At 45.2% G+C, this 23,359-nt stretch overlaps 2 long non-coding RNA genes across 2 annotated transcripts; both read left to right on the plus strand.

The window, feature by feature from the left end:
- The first annotated feature begins 2,047 nt into the window (after positions 1-2,047).
- LOC129397464 (uncharacterized) lies at positions 2,048-8,849 on the plus strand. Its single transcript, XR_008624918.3, has 3 exons — positions 2,048-3,247; positions 8,161-8,319; positions 8,590-8,849. It is a non-coding gene; the product is annotated as an uncharacterized LOC129397464 (long non-coding RNA).
- Positions 8,850-10,182: 1,333 nt separating this feature from the next.
- LOC100993100 (uncharacterized) lies at positions 10,183-21,446 on the plus strand. The gene is made up of 3 exons (XR_609228.3): positions 10,183-10,424; positions 19,787-19,885; positions 20,989-21,446. It is a non-coding gene; the product is annotated as an uncharacterized LOC100993100 (long non-coding RNA).
- The last annotated feature ends 1,913 nt before the right edge of the window (positions 21,447-23,359 follow it).

Genomic DNA, 23,359 nt, shown 5'->3' on the forward strand with positions numbered 1-23,359 from the left:
AAGTCAGCAGCCGGACACAGAAAGAGGAGAAGGGTCCTAAATAAACACAGTTTAATCAACCGTGAAGAAACCTAAAAGTTGCCCGAAAGTGCTTTGTTAATGGGAGAAGCAAGGCCCCTGCCCTCAGAGAAAGGCAAGGAAGGTTGAAGGTCACTTCAGCTGACCAGAGGATGCCATGGCGGCAGCGACATTCCCTGGTGGGAATCTCAATGGAAGACGCAAACGCAGAAGAGAAGGAAGGGAGAGGAGAAGCCAAAAGGTGGACCTTTTCCAAGGACCTGGCAAGCAAATGTTCCCTAGAAAGAAGATGAAAATTTAGGTCAATAAGAAGGAAAGACACTGTTTTTAGAACCATTATGATGACTTCAGAGTTGGTTCTCCTTCAGGCTTTTGTCCATCAAGTCTGTCATGTCTGATTCCAGACTCCTCAGGATATTTGAAAAAAACTAATTTATTTGAATTACATCAATGTCCTTTACTTGCATCTAAAAAATCAAGGTCAAGCTATGCTGATATGTGAGAGAGAACTGAGATGAATGAGGGCTGACTCCCAGTCTCTGCCCCTGTAATTACTTTCTTTGTAAGCCTGAATACCCAATCAGATGGACGCCTTCTGAACGCATTTTTTCATATTTATGAAATACCTTTGAACAATGAAATCTGGAAACTCTGGCAACATCTGTGTCCAAATATATCCAAGTGTGTTTATGTTTTTAATTGAAGATCAAACAATTTTAGATGAACTCATCTATGGTATCATAGAAACTGCATATTTTTAGGTAATTCTTGAGAGCATTTCGCAAACTATTAAAGTAACTTGATATCATGCTATATCTTTTTTTTTTTTTTTTTTTTTTTTTTTTTTTTTTTTTTTTTTTTGAGACGGAGTCTCGCTCTGTCGCCCAGGCTGGAGTGCAGTGGCGCGATCTCGGCTCACTGCAAGCTCCGCCTCCTGGGTTCACGCCATTCTCCTGCCTCAGCCTCCCGAGTAGCTGGGACTACAGGCGCCCGCTACCACGCCCGGCTAATTTTTTGTATTTTTAGTAGAGACGGGGTTTCACCGTGTTAGCCAGGATGGTCTCGATCTCCTGACCTCGTGATCCGCCCGCCTCGGCCTCCCAAAGTGCTGGGATTACAGGCGTGAGCCACCGCGCCCAGCCCATGCTATATCTTTAAAAGATATTTCTCAGCTGTGAATACTATTGGAATGAAATCGGGACTTTTCAAAAAGGTCTGCAGCATGAAAAGGTTTGCATATGAATTCTGATTCCATTAGAAAACCATTTCTTTTAGGACTGTTTTATCATTCTCTATTGGTTCATGTAATATGATTGGTTTGTTCTTATTCTAATTAAAGATGCAATTTATTAAAGAGTCTTTAACTTCACTAAGGCAAAGTTTTAAAAGCTTCTAATCAGATATTCTTGGTAGGCAGGAGAACTATAACCTTCAAACTCTCTGATGTTGTATGAAGCAGCTCTCATCTCTACACAAAGATTTTCACTTCTGTGATCTGGCCTGGTAAAACATTTATTCCTTTATACTCAGTCCTAGTTTGTTTTAGATCTGGGCCTCTGGGCCCATTAATTTGTATAGGATGATAATTTTTATAGGAAGACAGGTGTGCTGTTTTTCTTCAATCCTTGAGGATATTAGGAAAAACTTTACCCAATTAAGGGATTCCATCACCTGACGTTTCTTTGGGGAAAATGACTTTTGACGGCATGTGGGGATTGTCAAGGAAATAATTTTCCCTTTAAATTACATGTTTGTACGTAAGAGGAGTGCTGAGCAGGATATCAAGAGGCAGTGGTCACTCATGGCACTATTTTCAAAGTTAGTTAAACAAGGAAACCAACTCACATTTCCCCAGTTTAGCTTCTCATTTTTAAAAGTTGCTGAATTCAGGTACATCTCGATTGCTCGTGGTAATAAAGGAGACATTAGGCGTGGATAACAAGACCGCAAATGGTGAGTAAAGCAAGACACCAGGTATCGTTTCTTTCCTGTTTATTAACATTCACTCCAGGCTGTATACTTTGGTTACCATGGTCGCGTGGTGTCTGATGTCACAGGCCAAACCACATAAAATCACAGAGGCCACAACAGGCAGGAGGAGCGGCCTGGCTTTGTCTGAGTCAGGCGGCCCAGCGTGTGGGATGTCAGGCTGGATGTGCTGGGCCTGACCAGCCGCCCGCTTTCCTCTTCTCTTGCCTCTGCCTGCCCCCTCGTGGACAGCTGGGGTAAAGCATGGGAGTGCGCCTTTGGGGTCTCAGTGGGGCTGAAATACGACTCCTCCCCTAGGACAGCCTGCCTCCCCCAGCCTTGTTCTCCGGCAAAGTCAATTTCTTGGAGAATCGAGGCTCTGCCTCAGATGTTCGGAGCCTCCGCAGGATGAACACCTCCATTTCAATTCCAGGGGCCTTGATCAACCTGTGCCTCCCTTGATCCCCAACTTGTGGGCACCTTCCCTTGAGCAGTGCCCCCACGAGGTACACCTTTCCCGGGAAACAAAAATCATTCCTTCTTTGGGTCCTGCAAGCTGTAAAGAACCAATACAGCACTGTGCTACTGAACATGTTGCCACTATAGAAGCCCCTTGTGTTTTGAAGAGTACATCTCTATAGCCATTCATTTATTCATCAGAAACCAGCTAGAAGCCAGGCCCTGTGCTGGGCGCTGGAGACATGGAAGAAACTGGGCTGAGGCTCCCGCCTTGAAGAGCTTGTGGCCCAGGGAAGGGACAGTTAATCTGTCATTGATTGCCACGTGACAGTGTCTATGATGCTAAAAAGATGCCAGTGCTGTGCTGCAGGAGCAAAGGCCGTGGAGGAAGGGGCTTTGGCTTTGTTGCGAGTTCTTGCCAGAGCCAGGCAAAGCCAGTCACCGCTTTGTTCAGATGACTCAGGTAAATAAATGAGGCTACACAGGCTGTCCTGACACCACACACCTCTAGAATACCCTGGCTGTGCTGGGAGCTATTGGTGTCAGCTGAGTATTTTCATCCCTGTCCAAGTCACAATGATCTGACTGTACCAGCCTGTGTGGATGTTGCTAAGAGGAGGCAGACAGCGCCATGAGCTCCCTTAGATGACGATCGGCATGATGTTCCTGCTGTGGCAGCGCTCAGCTCTTGCCAATGCTCTTCTCTGCTTTGCTCACTTTAAGCCTCTCTTAATTTTTTTGAAGCCCAGTTTCCACATTGCTGATTCGCAGATATGCAAGACTCAGGCAGGAAAAAAAAAAGGTAATTATTTCAAATGACTCAGGCGCCCTCCTTGACTCTGGGATCTCTGTACAGACTTGCACTTTAAAAGCTGAGGGTAATGATGTTGTCATTTGTATAGGAAAGGCTGGAAGAAAAACACATTAGTGTTCTTCCAAACTCTTGACTTTTGGAAAAAATTAGCATAGAGAGGATGGATGCTCAGCCATGGCCTGAAATCGAATGCCTAATGCAGAGGTGAAGACACCTGCGCAGTCCCATGCACTGGCGAGCTTCCTGGGGACAAGGGCAGTGCCTTGATCACCTCTCTTCCTCATGTAGTAAATGTTTGTTGGATGAATGGTTGTCAACTCTAGTCCTGTCAGTCCTCCCTGAGCCCTGAAAGAAACAGAAATTAGGAAATAAAAACAATTAGCAGGTCCTATACTCCTAGATTTAAGATTTTTGAACAAATAAGGGAAAATTATTTGCCTGCTACAAAACTGCTAAGGGAGATGACAATGAAGGAAGGGTGGGAATCATCTAAGGGAAAGAAGAGGGGAATCAATTGCTCCACCAGTGGCTTGCTGAAAAGCTTTCCACGCTTGTAGAAAAAAATCCCCCACCGCCAAGAGTAGAGGCCCCAGCAAGGGCAGTCACAGCAATGGTGGCCGTCAGGTGCCCTATGCAGCAGAGTGGAGCCATGGGCAGCAAATAGATCATGCTGGGATAAAGGCTGTGGGGGCTGTGCTAGGGGTGGCAGTAACACATGGAGACTCTCAGTAAGGGGGCCTGAGGTGTCATCCACCCCCAACTCGACCATTCCTCCCCTCCCCAGAGGAGAGCCAGCATCAGCATCTAAGGGAAGGAGGGCTAGTGTGGCTGGATGGGGTGGCAGGGGTAGGAGGCACAGCCAAAGGCTCTGGAAATCAGCTTGAAATCTTAGGTTTTCCCTGAGGCTGCTGTAGCTTGGGGGAATGGAGTTACATCTAACTGTAAATGTTGTTGACACTCAGTCTAAAGAAAGTCCAAAAGTCATTTTAGGATGGTGGTGTACTTCAAATTACTTTTCTATGCCCCAGTTTTGGGTTCCATTAAATTCTCATTCTTCCCACATTTCTGTTTTTTCTCCAGGTACCCTCAAAGAGCACCCATAATTCATTCATTCATTCATTCACTTATTCAACAAATACTGATTGAATCCCTGCTCTTTACAAGGTTATGCTAGGTACCAAGAATATAGGGTCAGCAAAGGCAGGCATGGTCCCTGCCTTCAAAAGGAGAGGACCTTGATCAAACACACACACAAATTAACATCATTGCAATGTGTGGGGTCCTGGGTATACAATGAGGGGATTTGGTTAATAAGGGACGTCAGGGAAATCTCTGAGGAAATGAGTGAAATAAAATCTGAAGGAACAATAAGATTAACTAAGCCCAGTGGGTCCTGGGCATCCCCTAGAGTGGGGCTGCACATGTGTATTCAAGGCCATGAAAGATGGCAAGTGTGACCTGAGTGCAGACAGCAAGGAGGTGAGATTCTCAATCAGGCTGGGGAAGGCCATGCACGGGGAGCCACTGAAGTGTTGAAGTGGCCAGGTGATGTGATCCAATGTGCATTTCAGAAAGAGTTTGATCTCCCTGTGGAGAACAACTTGGAAAACGTCATAACTAAATGTCATTAGACCAGTTAGGAAGCTATTTGCTGCAGGTGAATTGGGGTCCAGGAGAGGAACAATGGAGGGGAAAATGATGATGGGGTAGATAGGCTTACAACATATTCCACTCCTGAAAGATCTTCCAACAGCCTTGCCCTGCTATGAGCCCTTCCCTTCATGGGCTAGATCACCATCTGAGAGAAAAGCACAACCTTCCTTTCTTTCAGCTTTGTCCCTAAGGATGTCTCTTTAACTTGTCCCTTTGGATACCTTCATGGTTTCTTTCTAGCTTGCTCTAAAAATGAAGTAAAGCATGTCCATGATACCTGGGACATATCAACTTCAAGGTCATGGATTGAAATGATGATAACTCAAATTATAGGACTGTCAACTTTCAAGCCCCCCTGACCTTAAGTGATGGATCAAGGGGCTGGAATCAGATCAAGAGAGCTTCAAACCACTGCTGGCTGCTAGAGCATTCAATCTGCTGACTGGATGCTTAATATAATATATAATATAATATTGGAATATATATATATGTGCATATATGTGTGTGTGTGTGTGTGTGTGTGTGTGTGTGGTCCAATTACCCAAAGTGGTCTTCTTCCAAACATTTTGAGGATGCTGTAATAAGATCCCTGCATCAGGTGAAAGTGGAACTAGTTACCAGATGTTCTCTTCTGCCTGGGATCCCTGCTCCTGCAAGACAGTCAGTAATCCGTTCCAAGAATGATGTTTTACCATGGTGCTGTGCTAGGCACCAGGGATTGGAAGATGAAGAAACACTTCCTGTGCTCCTGGAGCTGCAGCCTAGCAGGCCTACCAATAAGGACAGTGCCATGGGATATGCTGCAGCACAGGCAGAAGCAAAGCACTGTGGAGACCCCAAGGCCGGATATAGGAGCTCTGCCTGGCTGAGTTAGGAAGGTTCTCCAGAGGTCACATCTGATCCAGGTGTCAAGGGATGAGCAGGAATTTATCTTGTGAAGAAGAGGTGGCTGGTTGTTTCAGCAAAAGAAATAGCTCCTAAAAAGACACCTGAGAGTAAGATGTGCCCCAAAAGTGTCCCCAGGGGTGATAGAGAGGCTGTAGCAGGAGGTAAGTCTGGAGACAGAATTCTGGTGGGGTTACTGGAGCAGGAGGGTCTGTCTGCTTTAGGGAATATACTGTGTTAGTTTTCTATTGCTGCATAGCAAATGACCCCAAAACTGAGACGCTTAAAACAGTCAACATGTGTTATCATATAGTTTTCATGGGTCAGGAACACAATTGTAACTTAGCAGTCCTCTGGCTCAGGGTCTCACAGGCTGTAATCAAGGTGTCAGCCAGGACCAAAGGCAACTCAAAGTTCTACCAAAGGAGGGTGAACTTCCAGGTTCACTCCTGTGGCTGCTGGCTGGAGACATCAGTTCCTTGCCACATAGGCCTCTCCACGGGGCAGGTCCCAACATGGCAGTTGGCTTAGAGAGAGACTTTTTGTAACCCAATCTTGGAAGTGACATCCCATCACTTTTGCTGTATTCAATTTGTTTAAAGCCAAGCACCAGGTCCATCCAGCCCACGCTGAAGAAGAGGTTACATGAGACAGAATACCAGGAAGTGATGATTACTGGGGGCTGTTTTAGAGGCTGCCTACGGCATATACCAAGAGCTATTTATGGCCTCATTGCAGCATTATCCCACTCTGCATAAATTAGAGAAAGACATATAATTTTATTGCATATTAGTTTTTGTTGATGGGTACATTCTGGTCCCTAGGAGCCCTGAAGAACAATGTGCTTCATTTCACAGCTCTCCCTAAGGATTTTATACAACCCACTTGGCACTCACACTGTTATTATTAAATGGATTCAGCCAAAAGCTGCCTGTGGGGGTAGAGATCGGTGGGAAGGTAGGGCGGCAGAGAAAGGAAGTGCTCAGGACCCCAAATTGAATAAAGAAAAAGGTCACATGCCAACTGCAAGTTAGAAATGAATCTGAGTGAAAGTAAGTATCCTGGTTGACAGCTCACACATGATGCCAACTTGCCACAGCTTGGCAGCGCCTTTGGTTTTCCCACATGCAACTGAAAATAGCTAGCATTCATCCTGAGGGAGTGCTACTAAAATAAGTAACTACTTGGAGCTATACCTCACTGCTCATTCAAGCTGGAAGCTGTGTGCAATTATTTTGCTGAAATTAGATACAAATTAAGTTGCCACTTCCGGAACTCTTTCTCCTGTGCTATATTACAAAAAAGAAAGTGATTTTTGAACTCGGATAGCTTAGATGTTGCTTCTTAAAAATAAATGTGATCTCTTGACAGAATATCTAAAAAGACAGATTGTTGATTTTAATCTCTCAGGAGACCTAACCTCTTCACGATCCAGGTTTCCTGATTTTCAGACCTGAGTTAAGTTGCTATGGATACAGAGTGACAGGCCAGTGAAGGAAACTGGGGACAGGGAGTGGCCTGCCCACAGGTGAGATATACTGTCTTTAAACTTGTTAGGGATAGAAAAGGGGGCTAGCCTAGAATTGTCCTCTGGGATGTAAGGTAATGGTCCTGCTCCCACTTTTTAAACAGTGGTTTGAAAGTTTTCTCAGGGTGTGCATACATTTGGACGTACAAGTTCTGCTACGTTTTAGAAAGCAAAACAGAATAAACAAACATATATGAAAACAAACAATAATAATGATAATCTGGGGCTTTCCTCAAACTTGGCTGGAAGTTACTGGCACACAAATAGTAGAGGTGTTTGGGGGTTTTCTGCTATGAAGGAGTCCTTGATTTGTACTATCTCAATAAAGCAACACCTTCTTTTGACCTGCCTTTGGAAGAAGTAGGTGAATTTCTAAGAGCCCAGCTGTGCTGGACCCTAGGAGGCTGTCAAGACTCCCAGGGTAGGAATGTTTCTCCACAACTTTGAATTTCAATTTCCCTTTACAAAAGGCAAAATTTGTTTTATTCCCCATTGTTGGAGACATTAGTCATGGATGAAACACATTTAAAACTCCCCCTATGCCCTGCTTCTTGCCCACCCCACACATTCCCACTCTATATCCTCATTCCAATCTAGTGAATCTTAGAAATGACACATTGAATGAAGAGCTTTGCAGGTAACCTTCCCTTCCTGATGAAGTTTCCTTTTTGCGGGGTTTTGGTGTGTGTGTGTGTGTTTGTAGTTCCATAATTCTCAAATGAAAAATTGCTAAAAGGTCATCTATACAAATCCTTAAGATGGTGAATCTCTACAACTTTACTTTAATTTTAGGAGATATTTCATTTCATGCCTTAAGTTTTGCAATTATTTTCAGTGTCTCCTTTTCCAGACTTCTTAGAGGACTTGGAAAGAAAATGAAATGACGTTGAACGAAATCGAAGTAAATTGAGTGATCTGAAACGATTTGATGTCAGCAAAGAATTCCCCATACAGCTCACAGCCCTACCCCGAGCATGCCTCCCTCTTGGGTATGGTGAGTTCCGCTCCAAATTTATTCTGACAAGAAAGCACAGGCAATGGCTCCAGTGGGTCTGAATCAGGTGAAAATTCAAAGCAACCGCCCTTCCTGGACAACCTTCTGCTTTCTCAGTGCTTATCATGGTCTGAAAATTCCTATTTAAAGAAGCAGAGCTTTCTTTTAAGTCCTAACAGAACAAAGTCACACTCAACAGTGCACAGGCACACGCCGGGCTCGAGAATGCATTTTTGGCAAAAAGTCTCCTCTTTTCTCTGTCTCCTCCAGCTCTCTGCAGGCCCAAACCTTGCAGAAGCCATTCCATGTTTCCTGAGCAGGAAAAGACAAACTCAGACCGACAACCTTGGACTTCAAAAGACGGCACACAAGGGGAGGAAGGACTGAGAGTACCAAGGCGTGAGAATTCAGAATGCTGCTATCTCATTTATTTTTACCATTTAGGAAACGTTTTGATCTGCATCCTTTTCCCTTCCCTGATTTCAAAAAATAAAAATAAAAATGCTTCGGTTCTGAGGAGTAACTCTCCAGATGGAAGGGGAAGATCAGGGGATGAATGGGGGAGGGCTGCTTGCGTCCTCTCCCCTGCCACACACACGCTCTCTGTTTCAGCCAGTGTAAAAATAGCCGCCCAGGTTTATGTATTCATCCCTAAGCTGCAATGAAGCGCCTGCCTGCCGGCCAGAGTCCGCTGCCTTTTAGTAGCTTATAACATCAGGTGACGCCTCCAGCCCTCCCATTCCCCGCCCCAGCCCGGATAAACGTCCTCCGTGACCTTAGAAGTTTTCAGTTTAATCAGCGGTATCGTTTTTAAGAGGAAAATCCTCCCAGCTTTGCGGGCTGGCAGGGCTCTGGGGCCCTCCCCTGCCTCCCAGCCCAGGCCGCAGAGCGAGAGCGTTTCCATCTGTGCTGCGAGCGGGAAGAGCCTCTCTGTGCTCCCCGGCACGTCCAGCGCGCGGGCGGGAACACGCTCTCCTGTGGGGGGCAGCTTTCCCAGGGACCTTGCCTAACGAGGGCCAGGCGGCTCCCCCGTGGGCCCCGAATGGCTCCTGGCAGGCAGACCCCTATCCCTGTCGAGAGCACTGATTTCCCCAGCGCAGGGGTAGGCAGCCGCGCCCTCCTGGAGCGAGGCAATCCAGCGGTCAGGCGGCGGCGAGGGCCTGCGCGTGCGCAGAAAAGAGCTGCCTCCGCGCCAGGCAAGGGGCGCGAGGGCGGAGGATGGAGGGCGAGGGCGCATGCGTCAGCCGTGCCGCTGGGGCCGCGTAGGAGAGCTGAGCTGCTGGGTCCTGCCGTCAGTGCAGTTTCTTGGCAGCACGTTGGGGACACTGCGCCATGAGAACAGAGCCACAGAATGTTAAAGGCACAGCCTCCTTCGAGGGCATTTGCATAATGCCTCCCGTTTACAGATGAGGAAATTGAGGCCCAAAGAGGTGATGGGAAAGGCCCAAAGCTGCATTTCTGGATTCTGGCAGCTGGGACCAGATCCAGCTCGTATTGACATGGTTTAAGCACTTTTTCAATGAGCACTTATCAAAAACCTAGATACTGTGTACTCAGTGTCTTGAGTGGCAGCGAAAGATAACCACGAATACGTCAGAAGCAGTGTAGCCACGGCTGCTCTGGATTTGGGCATAGAATCAGACAGACCTGGGTTTGATATGATGATTTCCAGGACCACACTACTAGTTGGATGGCCTTAGTGAAGCAGTTAACCGCTCCATGCCCTAGTTTTCTGGTCTGCAAAACGGAGATAAAAATAGGCTAGGGTCGTGGGATTTAAATGAGATAAGGTGCACATTGTTTAGCACAGTGCCTGCGCATGGAAGGCTCTCAAATAAATATTCGTGCAATGTTTTGAGAAGTAGAAAGTGCTAGGCACGTAGGCGGTCAGGAGACAGTCACGGTACTCGTTTCCAGACAGAAGTCATGAGGAACAAGAGGGAAGGTGCTTTCCCGTGTGCAGCGCTTGGGGAGACTCACACAGACAGAGGATCTGGCATGACAGGGAAAGGAGGAAATGGCTTCTGTTAATCTCTCCTTCAGCTTCACCCGCCCTTCCTATGCACCCTTTCTGTTTCCCTTTCCAGTTCTCACGGTGACTCAAGGTAGGTGGCTGCAGAGAGACATTGAGACCTCTTACCAGGGAAAATATGTTCCGTAATCTGGCATAATTTAAGTTTTAAGTCCCATTTTATCATAGGGGTTCCCCTCCCCTTTACCTAGGTGTGATAGGCACAAGAAAAAGGAATGGAGTTAAGTGGATGAGTGACTAAGGTGTCACATTGGAGTAGTGTGGATCATAGATCTCAGAGCTGAAGATCATCTAGGTGGACTCCCTCATATTAAAGAAGAAGCAGTGAAAAACTGTGAAAGGCAAAATGACATCAAGTTTCAGACTCAAGTTGGAGCCATGGTGTTCTGTAGCACCATAGTTCATTCATCCACTCATACACACTACTCTGGGTGGATATCTGATATACTGCCAGGTACAAGGTTCTGCCTCAGTAGGCAGGGAAAGGGGAAAGGAAATAGAAATCCGGGAGGATTCTCGGGTTCTTTGTGCAGCTTCATGGATGTTGATACCATTTACTGTGATTGCAAGTAGAGGAACAGAAATTGACCTGAGAGGAAGATGGCATGTTTTGAACATGGGTTTGATGTGGCTGTAGGACATCCAGGTGGAGACCTCCAGGAAGAGTTAGGAACATGAGTTCTGAGCACAGGAGAGAGGCCTGGAGGTGCCCACTGGGGAACAGTCAACTTAAAGATGGTCACTGAAGCCAAGGCAGGGCTGGGATGGCCCAGAAGAGCAGGCAGAATGAAAAGACTATGAAAGCATGAAACCCAAACCTGACAGATACCAGATCCTAAGGATCAAATAAGAGATCCTGAGGAACAGATGGAGAAATGGAAAGAAAACCAGAAAAAAGTGGCATCAAGCAGTTCACATCAAGACTCTCCAGGTTGAAGACGTAGTCAGGAGTGGGAAATGCCACAGAGATGTCAAGCAAATGAGCACCGGAATGTGTCTGTTGTATTTGACAATGAGGAAGTCATTGATTACTTGTGAGACATTGGTTTTAGTGGGGATGTGAGGGCAGAAACCAAATCACACTAGGTTAGAAGCAAAATGGAGTCAAAGAAGAGAAGAGGCAGGGGTAGTGGGTATAAACCACTGCTTCAAGAGAGTTGGTTAGGCAGGGAGGGGGAAGTTACAGCTAGAAGGGGAGGCAGGGAGAGTTTCCTTTATTCATTGTCGTTTTGTTTTATTTGTTGTGTTTTGTTTTTGCAACTATGGGAAACTGGAAAGAGCTTATAGGAAAGGGGAAGCAGGAGGGGTCAGCAAGGAGAAATAACTTGGAGTCTCAGTACAACCCCCAGCACCACCACAGGGTGAGTGACAGAAGAGGGGATTCTGGCCCCAGATAACCCAAAGGAAGGGATCCTCTTCCTTGGTTATTTTTTTTCTACCACTGGAAAGGAAGAAATGTACATGGGAGGTTTAGAAATGGACTTGGGGAGCTCTTTAAGCAAGGTTTATCTGTGTCAGGATCTAACCCTGGCAGTAATCTTACCATCAAATGCATTTAATCAGACCCATTTGCATGTGGAGCTGTGCCCTGTGCTATTCAAATAATGTGAAATGGATACTGTTATTACCATGTCAGTCAGGACTATGGGTAGCAAGTGACTGAAACCCAGCTCTAACCACGGGATCCGTGGGTTTGCTAAAAACTGGGTAGACTGGCTTTAGGCCCAGTTAGATTTCAGGTGCTTTAAAGGTGTCGTCATGTATGATAGGCATAATGTTTTGAAATTATCAATGTAGTTTTCTCTTTTGCCTTTCAAAGCATATGAACTTAGTCTACTCTAGGCATTTATCTGCCTAGGAAGAGATGAAACTTCTTTCCAGAAAGTATGCAAAGAGAAAGAAAACATAACACTCAGCTTCTGGCATTCAAAAATAAATTTTGTAGCAAGGCAATAGCCATGTAATTCAAGCCCTTACCTTGAGAAAATATCCTGTACATTCCATTACCTTCCTCTTCAGAGGGTCAAGAACTGAGCTTGGTAGACTAAACCTTAGGGTTTTATATTCGAAAGGTCTAGACCAGGAGAAAGTGGGGATTATCAGAAGACAGAAGTAGCAGAATAAACAAGAGGCCTGAGTGGAGAGATTGTATTGGAAAAGTAAAGCTTAACCACAAAGGCAGAGGGAGATCGTTCCCCCACGCCCCCTCCAGAATTATGAGAGGAAGAGCCCAGTGTTGGTCGGGTAGCAGCAGGCCCTGCTATGGACTTTTCAAGCTGTGTCAGGTCCCTATGAAGGCTAGATTCTACCCAGACATAGCAGAAAGCCTGTAGCCAGCTTGCCAGAGGTGATCATTGTAGTGAGGTGACTCTGGTTTGGGCTGCCGAGGAGACCCCTGGGACCAGGGTTGATAGGAAGTCATGGACAGAAGTCAGAGTCTGTAGCAGCAGGAAAAGCAGAGAAGGAGCTAAGCCAGTCAGGAAACACCTTCGGGAGCACTGCTTCAGATCACCTCAGATGGACACAAGCTCCCCATCCACAGACCCCCACATCAGAGGCTTGCAGTGCACCCAGGATGGACAAAAAGTGGATGTTGTCTCAAAATAATCACATACAAGGCAGCTATGCTCAAGGACCAGTTCAAGGACAAAAGTTCCCTTCCTCTCAACACCATGAGGACACAGAAAAGACACACACCACCATACTACCTCCACCCCAGCACACCCTACATGGATGATGATCAAAACATTTAAAAATCCTTACAGGTTCAGGCGCTGAGGAGTATAAATGGAGATGTCTTACTATGTCCAGAGTTAACCCTTTAGTTGATGGATTATGAGGAACAGGGACCTCAGGGCAGAACCTGTTTACCAACTGCTCCATGCATACTTTAGTATTTTATCAATGAGGGCAGCCATAATGCCATGTACCTGTTGAATATTGGCCATGCATCCAGATGGCATCTTTATAGGAGAAGGAGAAAGAGGAAGCCATCTGAGAAAGCGAGCATGTTCTCAAAGGCGATATTGAATTATTGGATTGAATCAAGATTTAAACCCTAACTAGTGAAGGACCAGACTGGTTATGGACAAACTAGAGAAATTATATTTTATTGGCACATCCAAGTTGCAGTATGAGTTGAATTTACCATCTGTCTGCTTTCTTTGTGTTAGTTTCACTCTCAGGTAGAAGCTCCAAGCATCAGCATACCAAAGGGCAAAGAATCTCTTTCTTAATAGTGCCTGCAAAATCCCAGTCAGGCTCACATTGGCTTAGCTTTGGTAATGTACCCATCTCTGAACCAAGCCCTGATTGGCCAAGCCCAGGTCACATAACTATTCCTAGCGTCATGAACTGAAAGTGGAGCGAGAGGTGGCTCCCCTAAAGAAAATCAAAAGGCTGTGAGCAGAAAAATGGGGTAATGAATGTTGGGTAGGCAGGCACAACAGATAGAACCACTATTGCCTTCTGGAGTTTAACTCTCTAAAACTCAGAAAGCACAGTATCTCCATGGCAGGAAATGAATTGGCACCTGAGCACTTATTCATACATCGATCAGTGTAGAAAACTAACTTTGAAAATCATAAAGCAGATTTATTTTCCCTCTTAAATTTTCTTCCCACACTGATTAAATTAATTTTAATAATTAGAGTTGGGAAATATAATCAACTAAATATCTAGTATAGTTTAAAGCTTGGTATAAGCTATAAATTGTTCCACTTAGGAAATGCTCAGTCTCCCTTTTTATTGATGTGAAGACAATAACTGTTTTACTTTTTCTCTGTGTATTATTTTCTCTTTTTTAAGAATCACCTTCTTGTTGGGCATGGTAGCTCACACCTGTAATCCCAGCTACTTGAGAGGCTGAGGCAGGAGGATTGCTTAAGCCCAGGAGTTAGGGGCTGCAGTGAGCTATGATTGCACCACTGCAGTCCAGTGACAGAGAAAGACTCTGTCTCTACAAAAAGAAAGAAAAAAAAAAACCATAGAATCAACTTCTCCTAAATCCAAGATGAACTGCACAATTAATTTATTGCCTATTTTTAAAAAAGGTTTTTATAATAAACAAAAGTTAATTATTCCAGATACAAAGAGATAGTAAAGGCAGCATCAGCTTTTCTTCACAGACTCTTATTTTCAATGTCACAAAACACTTCCACATAAATTTTTAAATCCACATGATTTTAAAATCAGCCCTAAGTAAAAGGAGATATTTAAAGTCTAGAAAAAGGAAACATAGTCATCAGTTTTACTCCAAAATTTATGCTGTCTTTTGGAAAGAATATTGTTTCATAAAGGATATCTTGATATTTACAATATATAAAACTTAAATCTCAGAATTGAAAAACTCTTTGGGAAAAAAAGTATTAATCATAATAAAGGAAATAAACTCATCATCCTCTAGTGTCTGAGTCACATAATTAATTCAGAAGGGGCTGGCTTTCTCTGCATGTGGGATCCCAGGTATTCATTTATGCATCAAATATTTATCACACCCTTCATAGCTTCTCCGCACTGTGCTGGGCACTGGGGATGTGAAGATGAGTAAGACAGGCTCATGTCTGGGAAGAATGGAGACAGATGGAGAACACAGAGCTCTATGCTGGGGGTATAAGGGCATAATGAGGGCTTGCAAGAGGAACAGTTCGTTTTCCAGGGGGTGATGGCTCAGAGACGAGCTGGGATACTAAGCTGCCTGAAGGGTTTGCATTTCCCATGGTGCCCAGTGCAGTGCCGAGAATGAACTTGTAGACCATTTATTGCTGTGGCTAAGATGGAGGAGGTTTGGAAATCTTTGACAGCTGAGCCCTGTGACAGAAGAGAACAAGAATTCCTGGTCCTCCCAACACCTCGGTATGTGTACTCTGGTGCTGATGTTCAAGGTCATGGTCATTCCAGTCATGCATTCAGCAGGCAGTCACTAAGCACCTACCAGACACTGCTCAAGCAAAGCAGACTAAAACCTCAATGAGCTTACTCCTGAAGTAAGCTATACGTTTTGCTATATATTGTGTATCAAAATGCTGATTAATGCTATGGAGAGAAAGGAAACAGGAAATGGGAAAGCAGGGATTGTAGGTTGAGGGTTATGTAATATGAAATGGGGTCTTTAAGAAGTCTGAACTGAAGACAGCTCCCTCAGTTACCTAAGCACCAACAACTGTGGCTGGTGACACATTAGGAGCCCTGCAAAGAAAGTGGCCAGCCACCTAATCCCAGAGTTTCCAGGAAGTGGCCAGTTGGAGCCAAGACAGGGTGGTGTGCATCCTCCTTCATACCCCAAGAGTTTTATTATGTGGTGAGTGGAGCTGGTACAGCCAGAGTCTGAAGCAGTCGAGAGGGCATGCCTGGGAAGGTAACAGTCCTTTGTTCTGGAAATGATGGGAAGGTTTGTTTAGATGTAGTCAGGTCCCCAGGCAATGTCTTCTGGGGAAGAAGAGCATCCAGCTCCCTAAAGGAAAGATTTGGCAAGGCCAAGAGAGAAGGTCAAGGCCCTGACCGAGAGAATCAGAATGGAGCATAGATGCCACATCGCTGGAATGGGCTAGGAGGAGTGAGCACATGGGGTACAGGCCCCATCTTTCATGGGCATCAGGCTACAGCTGGGAGGAGAGGAAAGAGAACTTAGGGTCATGTGTAGACCTTTAGGCTGGAACAGAGGGTAGGTATAGGGTGACCAGGTTATAGGGGCTTTGGAATCAAGTCAAGGAATATGTGTTTTTCTCAGATCTACTAACACTGGCTCAGGTGTATCTTTGCAGTAGCCAGGACTTGCTTGTTCTGTCATCTGTGTAAGCACCACAGTTCTTTTCTTTTCCTTTTTCTTTGGCGGGGGGGGGGGGGGTGGGATGGAGTCTCGCTCTGTCGCCCAGGCTGGAATGCAGTGGCATGATCTCCACTCACTGCAACTTCCAGCTCCCTGGTTCAAGCGATTCTTCTGGCTCAGCCTCCCGAGTAGTTGGGACTACAGGCGTGCGCCACCACACCTGGCTAATTTTTGTATTTTTAGTAAAGATGGGGTTTCACCATATTGGCCAGGCTAGTCTCGAACTCCTGACCTTGTGATCTGCCCTCCCTGGCCTCCCAAAGTTCTGGGATTATAGGTATGAGCCACCCGTGCCTGGCCCCACCACAGTTCTTTTAACCATAAGCCAAATAACAATGAAATAAACTGCAAGTTCACTGGGAGGGCAGCTAGGAATGGGAAGGAAGGTGAAATGGCAAGGAATCCCCGTTTTTCGTGCCCAGAGTATAATTCTCAGTGGAAACCAAGCAGAAACAGACTTAAACAAACCCCTGGGGAGGAGAAAAGCATGTCTAGTAAAGAGTGACCAGCACAGTTTGCCCTCCTGTATGAATACCAGGGTCAGAACAATGTGTCATGTTGCCACTTTGATCACAGGATTTTGGTCAGAAAGAATGTGGGATTTGGACTTTGAGTTTGGCTCTTGACTGTCACCTGTTCAGTGTGTGACCTTGGGTAAGTTTCTTTACCCTCTGAGCCTTCGTTTCCTCATCTGTATAGTGGGAATGTGCAATCTGGAGTCTGTGCTAGGATTCCGTCACATCTAGTGGACTAGTAGGGAAACCCTACAGGGATCTGGGAAAACTCCCTTCTTGAGGAAATGCAGGGAGCTGCGCACAGTGGGCTCACCAAAAGGCGAAGCATCATACTGGAGAAAGGAGTAGTTTTGAGTACACTGTGGTAACAGGGGCGGAACCCCATCCTTCACCCTACCCCATATCAGACCCATGTCTCATTCCTGGGCAGAGTTGTCACTAAAAGCTAAAGGGACTATTTGTTAGTGCTTCATAAGACACTGGAGTACAGGGTCACTGAGATGAAACTCCTATAAATGAACATAAAGAGAGAAAAAGGCAACTTTTCCACCTGACAATCCACAGAGCAGCTTTACCAGAGTGAGATGGCAGAGCAGAGTAAGGGACAGTGCCTGGGCATTGATTTGCTGATGAGCACATGTAAGACCTCCTACCCCAGGAACTCCCCAAAAGTGCAGGGTAGAAGGTGCTTTGCAGGGAGCTAGGTTCAAAGTGAGAAATGGTAGTAACAAACTAACATTTAGATTATTAGTCTTGATGTGACTTTATTTGTGCATGCGTAGTGTATCACACAGGGTTCTCTAGAGAAACAGAACCAATAGGACATATACAGATATGTAGAAGGGGATCTATTACGGGAATTGGCTCATGCAATTGGCTCGAGAAATTCCATGTTATGCAGTCTGCAAGCTGGAGAACCAGGACAGCTGGGGGTATAATTCAGTCTGATACTGAAAGCCTCAGAACCAGGGGAGCCGATGCTGTAACTCCCAGTCAGAGGCCCAAGGTCTGAGAACGCAGGTGACAGCTTATGTAGAGAACGCAGCTTATGTAAGTCCCAGAGTTGGAAGGCCCAAGAACCTTGAATTCTGGTGTTGGAGGCGAAAGAAGATAAAGTCCTGGCTCCAGAAGGGAGAGCAAATTCACCTTTCCTCCACATTTTTGTGGAGGCTGAGGGCCAGTTGGATGCTGCCCACCTGCATTGGTGGGGGTGATCTATACTTAGTCCACTGATTCAAATGCTAATCTCTTCCAGAAACACCCTCACAGACAACCCAGAAATATTGTTTTATCATCTATCTGGATGCCCCTTAACCCAGTGTGGTCGACACAAAATTAACCATCACACCTGGTGGGGGAAACTTGGCTAATACCTACCTCATGGGAATCAAACAGGATGTTCCCAAGCATGAGCCTGGACATGGCAAATACACAGTAAATGGCAAATTCCCTCACAAACCACCCAGGGAACCCACTGGAACCATTGCAGAATGCTCAGAACATCTCCTGGTGTGTTTGGGGATTGGACAACATTCTTGTAGCTAATATCTTTAATCAAAAAGTAACTTAACACATATCTTTGAGCATGTATATGTTCCAGTAAAGTATACATGCTAAGAGGGGTTTGAAATTATCTTTTCTTCTCAGCACTTTACAGTTTACAAAATACTTCAATGTGAATTTTAGTCACGTTAGCTCTTGCAACAACTTAATAATGTAGGATCCCCATATATAAATCAGAAGATTGCATTTCAAAGAGGTGAAGTGACTTGTCCTTAATAACCCAGCTAATAAGGGGTGCGGCTGGACTCAAACCTGGTCTCTTTCCATTAAAGTCTGGTAGAAAACTAAGACCAAAACAAACACAATAATGACAGAAAAAAAAAAAAAAACCACAGCAAATACGAAAACCTGTGGTTCTGACTCAAAGTGCTGGAGACAAAGACAAATGTCTGTGGCTGGACATCCAGAAGGAGTCAGCTGGGACCTGAGCCGATCTAACTAGAAAATGAAAGGGTGCTGCTGAGGACAGGGAGGCAGGGATGGAGGAGGCAGGTTTCCAGTGGGACCTCACCTGGCACCCCTTGAGCTGGCACCCAGCTTTTCACATTTCACAGAGCATTTCTACTGACCTTTCCAAAGGGCACTGCACCTCACTGCTCCCAAATCTCTGAAAGTCAAAACGGAGGCTTTGCTCCTGCATCACTGTCTGGACCATACAAATCACCTCTTGTGACTTTGGCAACTGCTGGTCTCAGGGTTTGTATCCCAGTCATTTCTACTTCTTGGAGAATCATTTATGACATTCTAAAAGTATAGAAAACCATCTACTGAAATGTGTCAACATTAAAACATTAGTTAGCTAGAAATGATGCTCATTTAAGTTACAGAAAAAAACAAGAGACAGGAAAAGACATGAGCATTTATGGGCCAGCCTCTGTACTAGCATCTCTCACACTCATGATCTCTTGTTATATTCACTGCAATACAATTTGGGAAATGGTATCATTCCCACTTTGACAGCTGAGGAAATGGACACTCAGAGAGGCTAAGTAACGGCTAAAGTCACACAATTAATAAGCAGCAAATCTAGGATGTGAATCCACGTCTGACTTCAGGGTATTTTGCAATATACCACAGTTTATGGCCTGTGGAATTCAAATGGAATTAAGAGATGACCAGTAAACATAGTTTCATTGCCAGTAAAATTCTTGACTTTGCTTTTTTATTAATTCATATTTACTAACAATGCAATTTCCAAATTACCAGCTTCGGAAGAGTTCTTAAATCATTGAAGTACTCAGGATTCATGGAGTCCTAACAATTAGGATTTGACACTGAGAGAGATGCCACCAGATGACCCACGTGGAGCTGAGTGACTCTAATGTGAACTTTCTTTTTTGACAGTTCTCTGTAAAAATGTGGCCTATCTTGCACTGGATGGAAGACGAGGAAGAGATTCTCAGTCAAACCTGCCTGGTTTCCTCAAACTCTGTTTAATACAAATGCCAAAGTTTGACACATTCTAACCACTTTGCTTTCTTTGGCAACTCCAACTTTGACAAGAGAGTAAGAATGTCTCCTCCTTGACAGGAACAACGTGTGAAATGAAAGACCTCAGGTGATGTATTGGCTCTTGACAGCTCTTCAGAAGAAAATACCTCCTGCCTGTTCTGTTCAGTCCTGGTGCAGGTGAGTCACTGCCTTGCCAGCCAGGCAAGTATTTTAAGAAACAAAATCTAAGCCGGAACCAGCAGAGAAATACAAGGGATGGATTAGCGCCATTAGCTTTGATGGTGTCTTGTTGTCATGGTGCTAGGAAAATCACTATCATTTAGAGTCCCACTCACCAGCTGTTTTGCTGGAATTTTTGACATGAGAGGCTGGTGGCCACCCTAACACAGGCGTGGGACATGGGTGTGCACACACACGTACACCTGCAGCAGACACCCACTCTAGAGGGCTCACGTTGGTTGTCTGGGACGTGATTCAAAGGCTGTACCCATGTGTATGACAATCCTGTTTCGCGTACATCAGCTTCCAGGAAGCCAAATGACCCACCGGCTTACCCACATCGCAGGAAGCTTTGGAGCAGAGTCAGTGACTATGTGAACCTGCCTCAACCTCTGCTCCCTGGTTCAGCATTTGGCTTGGGAAAAATGACACTATTTCCTGTCTCTTAAACATTATTTCAAGGCACAGGTCTTCCACCATTCTGAGAGGCAGGGGGATCTTTGAGTTCTGCCAGGAGCTGGGGGTTAGGGGTAGGGGAATCCCGCCCAAGGGAAATGACTAGAATCTTTGTCAGGCTGTGGAACACAGGCATTTCTGGGTAGGTGGCCTCCCCTGTGGCCTCTCCTGGCATCTACACTGCAAAGTCCCCTGTATCTACTGAAAGGGGTGAGGGTGGGGGCATTCATTGGTACTGGGAGGCAAGCTTTGAGTGGAAAGGAGCTTCTCTCGTGGCCCTCCAGTGAGCCACACTAGAGGAGGCCTCAGATGCATAGTGCTCCCTGCTCAGACTCACACTTGCCTGACTCCCTCCCTCGTGCTCTTCTTTCGGCTGCCCTTACCTGGGGGACTACAGTGGCTGTGGGGGTGCAGCAGGGGTTGGGGGGGCGGCAAACCTCACTACCTGGCTTTTCCCAAGTCCCTTTAATTAAGCCAAATCTTTGTATGAATGTAAAACACAAGTAGGCTTTATCCCTGGGCCCTGTGCTCCTCTGCCCCAGATTCTGACTCAAGGGCTTGGAGCAGACTTATTTTTACTAAAAGCCCAAGTGATTCGATTGCAGGTGGTCCTGGACAACACTTTGAAAAATGCTGGGGCAGAAACAAGCCAGCAAGCATATGGGATTCATCTGCTGTGAGTGATAATTTATCTAGTTTCTAAAAATAGTGTTATAGGCTGGACTGTGTCCCCTTCCCGTGCCCCGCCGCCATGCATATATGGACGCCCTAACCCCTAGTACCTCAGAATGTGACTGTATTTGGAAACAGGGCCTTTGAAGAAGTAATTAAGTTAAAATGAGGTCATTAGGGTGGGCAGTAATACAGTATAACTGGTGTCCTTATAAGAAGAGATTAGGACACAGATGCACACAGAGGGAAGACCATATGAACACAGAGGGAGAAGACAGCCACCTGCAAGCCACAGAGAGAGCCCTTCAAAGAAACCAACCCTGCAGACAATTTGATCTCAGGTTTCTGGCCTCCAGAATTGTGAGAAAATAAATTTCTGTTGTTTAAGTCACCCAGTCTGTGGTATTTTGTTATGGCGGCGAAGCTAACAAACACAAACAGAAGGCTGATTTCACTTAATAATCATCTCAGAAGGCAGAGATTGCTTCAAACTATTGCATAAACAAGGCTGGTTTGTGAACCAAAGGACATGAGCCCCAAACCTGGAGTCGCAGAGGCAGCATGACAGCACAGACAGCACAGCTTCTGGTGTCAGGCATTCCTGCACTCAAAGTCTCAAAGAACCTTCCTCCCTAGCCTTCCACCTGAGTTACTTTAGACAAGGCAGCTGTTATTTTATTTAACAAATATATGTATACAGTGCTTACTATGTGCCAGATAATAGTCTATGCACTGTACAAATACTAAGTAATTTAATCCTCATTATAACCCTGTGATAGATACACTGAAGAGCCACAGTCCCTTATTCAAACCCTTGTTTGGAACCAGCAGTGCTTGGCATGTCAGAACTTGGGGATTTGAGAAAGATATACAGTATATGTACCATAGGCTTTATAACACCTCACGGCATCTGCAACAGCATCCTGTTATGAAACATACTAATGGTTCTAGTTTCTGTAGTGACACATATATATGTTGCATAAGTAAAGACTGTAAGTGTCCTTGCGTCAACTCAAGATACAAGGATACTTTTAGTCAATGTGCTTGTTTCAGGTCAGGTTTTGCTGCCAAATGAATTATAAATACATTTTTTCATATTTTGGAGCTTTTAACGTTTCAAAATTGTGGGCCTGTGTTATCCCCATCTTACAGATGAAGAAACTGAGGCACAAGGAGGTTAAACAACTTACCCACATTCATTAGCTCATGGGAGGTGGGACTGGGCCACCAACCCCCCGGGTTTTGCAGCCTTGCTGTGAGGACCCAATACAAGGTAGACTTCTGGGTTGAATTGTGTCCTCCAGAATTCATATGTTGAGGTCTTAACCTTAGTACCTCAGAATAGAACCTTATATGGAAATAGAGTCATTTGAAATATAATTAGTTAAGATGAAGTCATTAGGGTGGACCCTAATCCCAAGTGACTGGTGTCCTTATAACAAGGAGAAATTTGGACGCAGAGGCAGGCATGCACACAGGGAGAGCACCATGTGAAGATGAAGGCGGAGCTCAGGGTGACACTTCTACAAGCTCAACAATACCAAAGGTTGTTAGCAAACTGCTAGAAGCTGGGAGGGAGGGGCATGGAACAGATCCTTCCCTGCCAGCCCTCAGAAGGAGCCAACCCTGCTGACACCTTGATCTTGAATATGTGAGACAATACATTTCTGTTGTTTAAACCACCCAGTTTGCAGTGCTTTGTTACAGCAGCCCTGGCAAACCATTACATGATCCTTACCCAGTGCTGGATTCTGAGTGGGAGATCAATAAGTGGTAGCTAGTCATACTTACTATCAGTACGACTGAGGCCTCAGACTGTTCATTGAAACATAAAGTCAGTAAATTATTTCTAAGACCTCTTTCAAGTTCTGGGTCTAATTTTTTATGTTTATAACATGAAGATAATTCAACTTCACTTGTACCCCCAATGGCCTGGCTCTTATAGTGTTTCTTTGTTGTTTTAAAAATGGGAGCCAACCCAAATGTCCATCAATGATAGAGTGTATAAAGAAAATGTGGCCCATATACACCATGGAATACTATACAGCCATAAAAAAGAATGAGTTCATGTTCTTTGCAGGGACATGGATGAAGCTGGAAACCATCATTCTCAACAAACTAACACAGGAACAGAAAACCAAACATCGCATGTTTTCACTCATAAGTGGGAGCTGAACCATGAGAACACATGGACACAGGGCAGGGAACATCACACACTGGGGCCTGTCAGGGGGTGGGGGACAAGGGGAGGGAGAGCATTAGGACCAGTACCTAATACGTGTGGGACTTACAATCTAGATGACG

This window comes from Pan paniscus, chromosome 2 (genome assembly GCF_029289425.2).
Source record: "Pan paniscus chromosome 2, NHGRI_mPanPan1-v2.0_pri, whole genome shotgun sequence".
In the NCBI taxonomy this organism is placed as follows: Eukaryota; Metazoa; Chordata; class Mammalia; order Primates; family Hominidae; genus Pan; species Pan paniscus.